At 36.7% G+C, this 8,617-nt stretch overlaps 1 pseudogene; it reads left to right on the top strand.

Annotated features, from left to right (window-relative positions):
• Positions 1 to 7,524: 7,524 nt before the first annotated feature.
• On the top strand, positions 7,525 to 8,339 carry LOC125387500 (small ribosomal subunit protein uS2 pseudogene; annotated as a pseudogene).
• Positions 8,340 to 8,617: the final 278 nt, after the last annotated feature.

Below are 8,617 nucleotides of genomic sequence, written 5' to 3'. Positions count from 1 at the left end.
AAACTGCCAGTTAAGTTCTATACCAGTAACATTATTGTGTCCCCAATTGATGGGAATGGTTGGTTGTCCCATAGCCAATTCAACGGAATGAAAGTATGGCCACACTGGACTATCTAGGCCCCTAACATTAGCACTGTCAGATTCCTGATGGGGGCCCATCATACCTGTTGGTTGTGGCTGATGGTACAAGCCCAACAGCCTCCCCAAGCTGTTCCATGACCCCACAACCTTCAGTAAACGATCATTTAGGGAATTTGGGTATAGTTCTTTCCAAACTGCTCTATGCCTTCTATTGGGCAAAGTAATTTTGGGGGAAGTTCATGGCAACCTTTTGGGGAGTCTTGCTTCATAACATATCCTTAGACACACCTTATACCTATATGCTGGTTTATCTTAGCAGCCCATACAATAAGATGTTTCTTTGTGTATATTTCATATTATGTGGCTTATTTTTCTTTATTTCTATTACTTTTTCTGCAAGTTTACTGTCTCTTTAAAACCTCTGTTTAATCCTGGCCCCCTGTTTTTTCAGTAGTACCTACAATTCTTTCATGAGAACAGACTTGGAAGAATTCACCTCCATCCTTACAATTCACCTTCTCATCTTTTTTCTATTACCTTCCTGCTGGCCAGTCTTCTGGATGGCTTCCCTCAGAGTGTCCCTAGTTCCCAATAACAGCGGGACCTCCACCTGTGGCATCTGCACCACCTGGAACCAAGATTTGGCAAGGGTCTGGAGTTTAAAAAACACAAGACATGGGTCACTCTTGAAACAAGAATTCCAGTTTTATTGTGCTTCAGAACTGCTCTCCTTGACCAATGGCCATGTCCTAGCTCTCAGGATTTTTCAGCTGCAAGCCAACCAGAAACCACTCCACTACCATCAGGAACTCACGAGGGTCTCGTGAACAGCTGTAAGCACAGGAAAAGAAGCTGTTTAGTCCAGCAGTCAAAAGGTCATGAAAAATTTAGGGTCTGAGGGTTTGCAGTCCTCAACAAAAAACAAATAAAACAAATTAACATCACAATATTTCTCTTAGTTATATATCCAAGCCATAAAGAAATATCTCTTAAAAGTCAACCAATTTAATAGACTTCAAGCATATACAATAGGTTCATACATCTGTTGCAATTGACACTGATAACAAAAAAAAAAACCCCACACAGTAAGAATTCATATCTTGCCAGCTGGTTGTGGTACACACTTTTAATTTCAGCACCTGGAAAGCAGAGACAGGTAAATTTCATAACTTTAAGCCCGTTGTGATCTACAGACTGAATGCTAGGGCTGTTACACAGAGAAACCCTGTCTGGAGTCCCCCTCCATCCCCCCAAAAAGAAGCAAACAAACAAATGGCATGTCTGGAGCTTCCACTTTCTTTCCGGAACTAAGTGGAGGAATTAGTCTACATTGTAACAAACAAGTTTTTCTAGGAGACACAGTCACAGGGAAAATTACATAACAACTTTAAAGACCTCATTCCACTTAAGTGTATGGAAATCAGAACTGTTCACTTGGAGATTTGTTGCCATTTAAAACACGCTTCCTCACCTAATATGACTATACTTATACTCTTTGTTGAACTTATGTTTTTTCTTTTAATTTTTTTCAATGTTTAAAATTATATATATGAAAAAGAGAGACTATGGGCCTATAATGAAATGTTTCATAAGGAACCTTGGTTTTATATTTATTTGAAGTGTTGTATCATAAAATCCTCATTTAGACATGCTGCTCTCCACCGTATTTTAAATGTAACTATGTTTTACATGGCTTAAGGTACTTGCACAAAAAATTTTGCACACAGTATGTGTGTAATGGTAACTGTCAAATTTGTATTTCTTACTATTGAATCCAGATGAATATAAAGATAGAACACAAAAAGCATACTTGTACTTCTTAAGGGAGATTTTTACATATGCTTTCCCTTATCACAAATATTTATGGCTAAATAGGCATGATGCAAACTTTTAAAAGCTCTCCAGAATAAATTATTCTCAAATGGGGATATTAATGATTCAAATACAAAGCCTACTATAAGAGAAAGAATACCAATTTGTAAACTATTTTTCAGAGGTAGAAACATCCTTCTTAATATAGAGATTATTAAAATTTAAAGTTCTTATTAAATATTTAAAAGTCATAAAGTGAAAAGAATTCTCTAACTCTTTTAGCATATCAAAGAGCTATCACAGATAACTGGAGGAATCAAGAAATTGAGAAATTATAAAGACTTAAATAATTCATAAATATTACAAAATCTTAAAAATTATAGATATTCATAACACATTACTTAATGAATTTTAATGAATTTGTATGTTTTCAAAGGTATGTGAAATTAATTAGAACAAAAGTATTAAAAAACAAAACTGCCCTATATCTCATAAGAAAAATTATGAAATAAAGAATATACATATTTTAGAGTTTAAAATGAAAATGTCCCCATAGGTTGAGTTACTTGAACAGTTGGCACATGGTCAGTGGTGCTACTTAGGGACATGATGAAGACTTGCTGAAAGAACTGTCTCACTAGGAATAGGCTTAGAGAGTCTATAGCTACACCACTATTTAAGTTTGATCTCTCTGCTTCATGTTAATGGTTTATATTTTGATCACTCAGGTTTTTCTTTCTTTTTCTTTTTTTTTTCTCCAAACACCGTGCTTGCTGTTGCTGTCCTGGGACACATCCCTCAAGAGATGGACTCTTGGCTCTTATGAATGTTAAACCAAAATAGACTCATCCATAAGTTACTTTTTTTCATTGCTGTTTAACACAACAACAGAAAAGTAACTAATACAGGCACATAAGGAAATCACTGCATTGCCTCATTTTTGAACTAAGATTGCCCTGTACTGAGTCTCCTTTATAAATTCATCCACAATATGAATAATTTGCAACATGCATCAAACAATATCCTACAAATGAAGGTCCTGATGGTACCAGCGAGGATGATAAAATGACCACCGTGCTTTTTACTAAAATACTCTTGTAGAATAAGTGGTTGGTGTAATATTTCAGAACCAGAGTAGCCATCACAACAACGGAACTGTTCGTTTTGATTCATGTTACTTTATCTAAGGAATTGAGAAATTAATGTCATTGTTTGTGCTCATCCTTGTACATTTCTGTATGCTAGTGTGGTGACCAAAGGATAACCTTAAGTGTTTTTCCTGGAGAAATAACCGAAATAATCATGGTTTTTTTTTTGTTTGTTTGTTTGCTTGTCTTGTTTGTTCCTCGTTTTTTGTTTTTTTGTTTTTCAGACAAGATTTCTTATAAGGCTAGGATTTGAGAGCTTGATGGCTTTGCTTGTCTTGTGGCCACTGATTCCCAAGGGATCTCTCTATTCCTGCCTTCTCAGCACTGTGATTATAAATGCGTGGTGCTCTATTTGTCAGTGTATTTTCTATCAGTTCTTTAGATGGAAATCAAGTTCTTGTGGAAACAGCTGTGAACTATCTCTCTAGCCATGAAAATACTAATTTGTAATGGACTCACATTATAAATAACACTTAAATTAAATTAAAAGCAACTTATTCAAAAATCATCTGTAAAATTGCTCTTCTTTCAAATGGAATTTGTGTGTGTGAAAGAGAGAGTGTGTGAATGGAAGCCCAATAAAATTGCATTTAACTTAAACACTGCTAAGTAAACGCATAATAGAAGAAAACATAGTCATAGAATCAATAGACCCATATCTAAAAACATTCTTTGCCAGTTTCTTTTGAGGTTTCTTTAGGCAAATTGGCCTAATGATAAGAAGCGATAATAATAAAACAAATGGAAACATCTTCTACAGACCATAAAAATATTGTTTTTTTCTTAAATACTAACTATGAGAAGCATTAAAATATAATATAGGTATTGTAATATATGGTCCTAATACACAAAGGGGACTTAATCAGTTTCCCATTTTCGAAACCAAACTTCGATGTGATTTTTTAGATAGTAAGTACAGATTAAATGTACAACATAAACCTATTGCTCTAGTGTTGACTTTGTAACACATCTATCTACAATTACTGAATATTTGTAGACATTAAAATATTTTATACTTTCTTCATTTTCACAAATATTTGCAGCTTGTCTTGGGCCACATACCTAGACTTGCGAGAAGTTTTGCATATCTGGCATATTCTTATAAGTAGACCTTCAGATTAAGCATGTGATTTCTAAAAACTCTCTTACCTTTCTCTTGTGACATCAAAACTCCAATCAGAAATATCTTATTTGTCTGGTCTTGGGAGGCAAATCTGTTATGTCCCAGGCTTTCTATGTAGAAGTAAGCTCTGATAGTGCACTATTGTTTTTGTATGGACACTCATTCCTTTGTCTTGTCTAAACATTTCTTTCTTTCTAATTATTTTATGTTGGTGTACACAGAGGTGTTCATAAATATTTTGGTTGTTTGACCACATCTACTGCCACTTCTTTTCCTGCTCATTTTTCTTTGTGGTACCATTCATATCTCACATTCTTCCCTTCTACCTTTCTTTATTGTCTTCTCCACCCCTCTGAGAGTCTCTTTTCTTTCCAGTCACATGAGCTCATTTAAAATTTCCTTGTCTTTACCTACATTTTCTATCACCAGAATTTATATACTTAACTCTTAGAGTGAGGATCAACATCAGACATAATATATAACATTTTCTCTTTTGGATCTAGGCAATCAAGTTTAAAATAATATTTCTAATACTTTTTTTTCAAATGTTCATGAATTTTCCTTAGAGATGAATAGACTTGTCAGGGATAATGACATAATTTTATTATCAATTCATCTGTTTAACATAGAGGCAGTGTGTGAAAACACCAACCATTGTGCAAGAGTCTCAGTCGCATGATGGCAAGTCCTTTGGCAACATGCCCAAGAATGGTGTACTTGTGTCACATGGTGACTGTGATTTAGTTTTTGGATGAACTCTATTTGGATTAGCTCATGATTTCCGTAATGACTCACTGTCTTACACTCCCCTCAACCTTATTTACAGGTTCATTCTCTTTTGTCACACCCTCGCCATCATTTGTTTTCTTGGCTATAAGGCAATTAATGATCAGCACTTCTAGCAACTTTTTTATAAAAAGAATTGAACATGACTATTCAATTTTATCACTACTTCTTATTTGTCTAGTATTCAAAAAGTATCTTGATGTTATTAGTTAATTGTGGAGGAGGGATGACATAAAAGTAGACACAGCAGTTTAAATCTGAGTAAAGGAACTTCTGATAAGGAAAAAGTCACAATTCCATTGCTGACTTTAGAGGACAATCCAGCTCAGCTTTTGTACACCAGCCTCAAACTGAGACTAAGTTGTAGAAAGAAGGCATTGGAATCATCCCATAGAAATTTATTCCTACCCAATGAGAAAGGTAAACATACCAACTTGAACACAGAATTCCAGAACTAAAGATGGTGTCCAGTCAGCAGCAGATTTGTGAAAGAAATGGTTGGATGTACAGGAATGGCTACCATATCATGGTTTCTCTTCTTATCACTAGACAAACTTTAAAATTGGCATTTGAAGCAAAGATTGGATTACCCAAAAATATAGGAAGTGATCTAATATGGTGTATGTAATAATATAGTTAACATTTTAGAGTGGAGAATTTAATTAATATTAACAGTATTTCTTCTGATTTAAAGGTATTTGTAATAACTACTCATACTATGAAATAATTGTTTTGTTTAGTTTTTTAACAGGAATATGTATTTCTTTTGACTCTATTATGAAATTGACACAGTGACAGGGGATAACTTTTCATTGTAATTTTCATTAAATATTTTATAATTTATATTAAGTAAACCTGTAGTAAATGTTTCTGCTACTACAGTCGTCTTTCATCTTACCTTACTTATACCCAGATTAATACCTACACTCAAAAAAGTAGAAAACAATGCAGGGTCACTATTGTTTAAAAGGCTCCTCATATGTTTAGCTTAAGTAGTCATCTATGTGAACATCTCCTGAAATATCAGTCACTGGCTAGCATTAGATACAGGGTATTTTATACTACTCTGTTACAAACCATGTCCTTTTATGCCTTCCTTATTTATATATGGATTATTTTCTCTTTATTTTTTTTCTTTTCTGAAGCAATGCTTGTTCTATCCAACCTTATTTAAAAATTTAAAAAACACTTTTAATCAATTATGAAACAATTGATAAGATTTGTAACTACCTTATATCAATCACATTACTTAAAGAATTCAGCTAAATATAAGGTATTTTATACAATATGAATTAGCAATTTGGAACCTACATAAAGAGGCTCTCAAACTTTGCATAGTAGAGCCTGCACTATGTATCTTTTATTTTTGTACAGAAGAATATTGTGAGTCACATTGATGTAATAATGATGTGCATTAGAAGCACAGAAAAATATTCTGAATAGTCAATCAATGCTTTTACTGCTTTATAAGAATATATGTTTTAATAGCATGTTGTCAATTTTGAAATGAAAGCATGGGGAAACAAAGCATTAATTTTAATTTGCTGATATTCTGTTAGCACTTACAGGAAGAAGAGGACGAAGCAATGGGAATGCTTCATTCTATTGATGATGATGAAGAAGGTTGTTTCCCTTATTTTCATTTCTTTTTTTCAGTATCTTTTGTCTGAATTGCATAAATTAACTAATATTTATCTGGCTGTTTGTGCTTCTGCAAGGGAAATTCTGAGACTGAGCAATTTATTTAGAAAGGGAATTTGCTTCCTCACTGTGCTAGGAGCTAACAAGGCCAAATTAAAGGTACAAGTAGAATTTGTACCTTTCTACATATTATATGTAGAAAGTCACAGTAGCTGCTGTCAAGGTCATCTGAAATGAATGTCTTATCGAGGCAGAAAACCATAGGAAATTACTCTAATTCTCTCTGATACATGCTTTAAGGCACAGATCTATACACGAAGACAAGATTTTCTAGGCAAATCACTTCCCATCAGTTCCTTACTCTTAATAGTACCAAATCGGGATTAAAGTTTCAATATACATTTTGGGTGGAAAATATTGCACCATAATGATTTTGAGCTTTGGGTCTGGGGAGATATATTAGCCGTCAAGAGTACTTGCTGTTGGTTTAGAGGACTCCCTTTGATTCCTAGGTCCCAAAAGGGAGCTTACAACGTCCGCAACTCAAGTTCCAGCAGATCCGATGTCCTCTTCTGGTCTCAGTGGGCACCAAGCATTCACATGGTACGTAGACAAATATGTAAGCAAAACACCCATATACATTTAAGAAGCAAGAAGTGAGCTCAAAGTTTTCTAAGACGTCTTCTTCAAATAACCCTATCACCGTTATTGTCTCTAGAAAATAAATTTATCTTAGATGTCTAAGGAGACAATTTAATATTAAAACACTTGTCTTGTATGTGAAAGTCCTTGGGTTTGACCCTAATACAAAAATAAAAATTATTTTGGAGTAGATGGTTTTGTGATTTAAGATTTGCTTCGTCCTTTTTCCTGGGACGGGTCCATATGACATTGTTCTTGATTCCTGACATAACTTGAAGGAAAACTTACACAATGTCCGGAGTCCTTGATGTCCTGCGGTGGAAGGAGGAGGATATCCTCAAATTCCTCGCTGCAGGCACCTACTTAGGTGGCACCAATCTCGACTTTCAGACGGAGCAGTACATCCACAAAAGGAAAAGCGACGGCATCTACATCATCAATCTGAAGGGGACCTGGGAGAAGCTGTTGCTTGCAGCTCGGGCTACTGTTGCCATTGAGAACCCTGCTGATGTCAGGGTCGTCTCCTCCAGGAACACTGGGAAGCGAGCGGTGCTGAATTTTGCTGAGGCCTCTGGAACCACTCCGATTGCTGGTCGGTTCATCCCAGGGACCTTCACTAGCCAGATCAAGACAGCCTTCAGGGAGCCACGGCTTCTAGTGGTGACCGATCCCAGGGCTGACCAACAGCCCCTCACAGAGGCGTCTTACGTGAACCTGCCCACCACTGCCCTGCGTAACACAGACTCATCCCTCTGCTACGTGGACATCACCATCTCATGAAACAACAAGAGAGCTCACTCAGTGGTCCTGATGTGGTGGATGCTGGCCGGGGAAGTACTCCACATGTGTGGCAATATCTCCCATGAGCACCCATAGGAGGTTATGCCTGATCTTTAGTTCTACAGAGACCCAGAGGAGATTGAGAAGGAAGAACAGGCTGCTGCTGAGAAGGCTGTGGCCAAGGTAGAGTTTCAGGGCAAATGGACTGCGCCAGCTCCTGAGTTCACTGCTGCTTAGCCAGAGGCGGCTGACTGGCCTGATGTGTGCAGGTGCCCTCAGTGCCCATCCAGCAGTTCCCTACTGAAGACTGGAGGGGACTGATCTAATGAGAGTTCACCAAGGCACTGAATGAGCATGTGATCCAACCAGATTCTCTGAATGTGGCCGGATTCTCTGAATGTGGCTGGCATGGGGTCTTTCTGAAAAGCCATTGACAATGACACTGGGACTTGTTTCCTCTGTATATACTGGATTTTTGGGATCCAGTCTGTTTGGATGCTCACCTTCCTGGACCTGGAGGGAGGAGGGAGGAACTTGAACTTCCCACAGGGCAGGAAACCCTGACTGCTCTTAGGGATGGAGAGGGAGGAGGAGAGGGAGTGTG

Source organism: Myodes glareolus, chromosome 8 (assembly GCF_982192425.1).
Source record: "Myodes glareolus chromosome 8, mMyoGla1.1, whole genome shotgun sequence".
NCBI lineage: Eukaryota > Metazoa > Chordata > Mammalia > Rodentia > Cricetidae > Myodes > Myodes glareolus.
The sequence above is the reverse complement of the archived record's forward strand: the minus strand, read 5'-3'. Positions and strand labels throughout refer to the sequence as shown.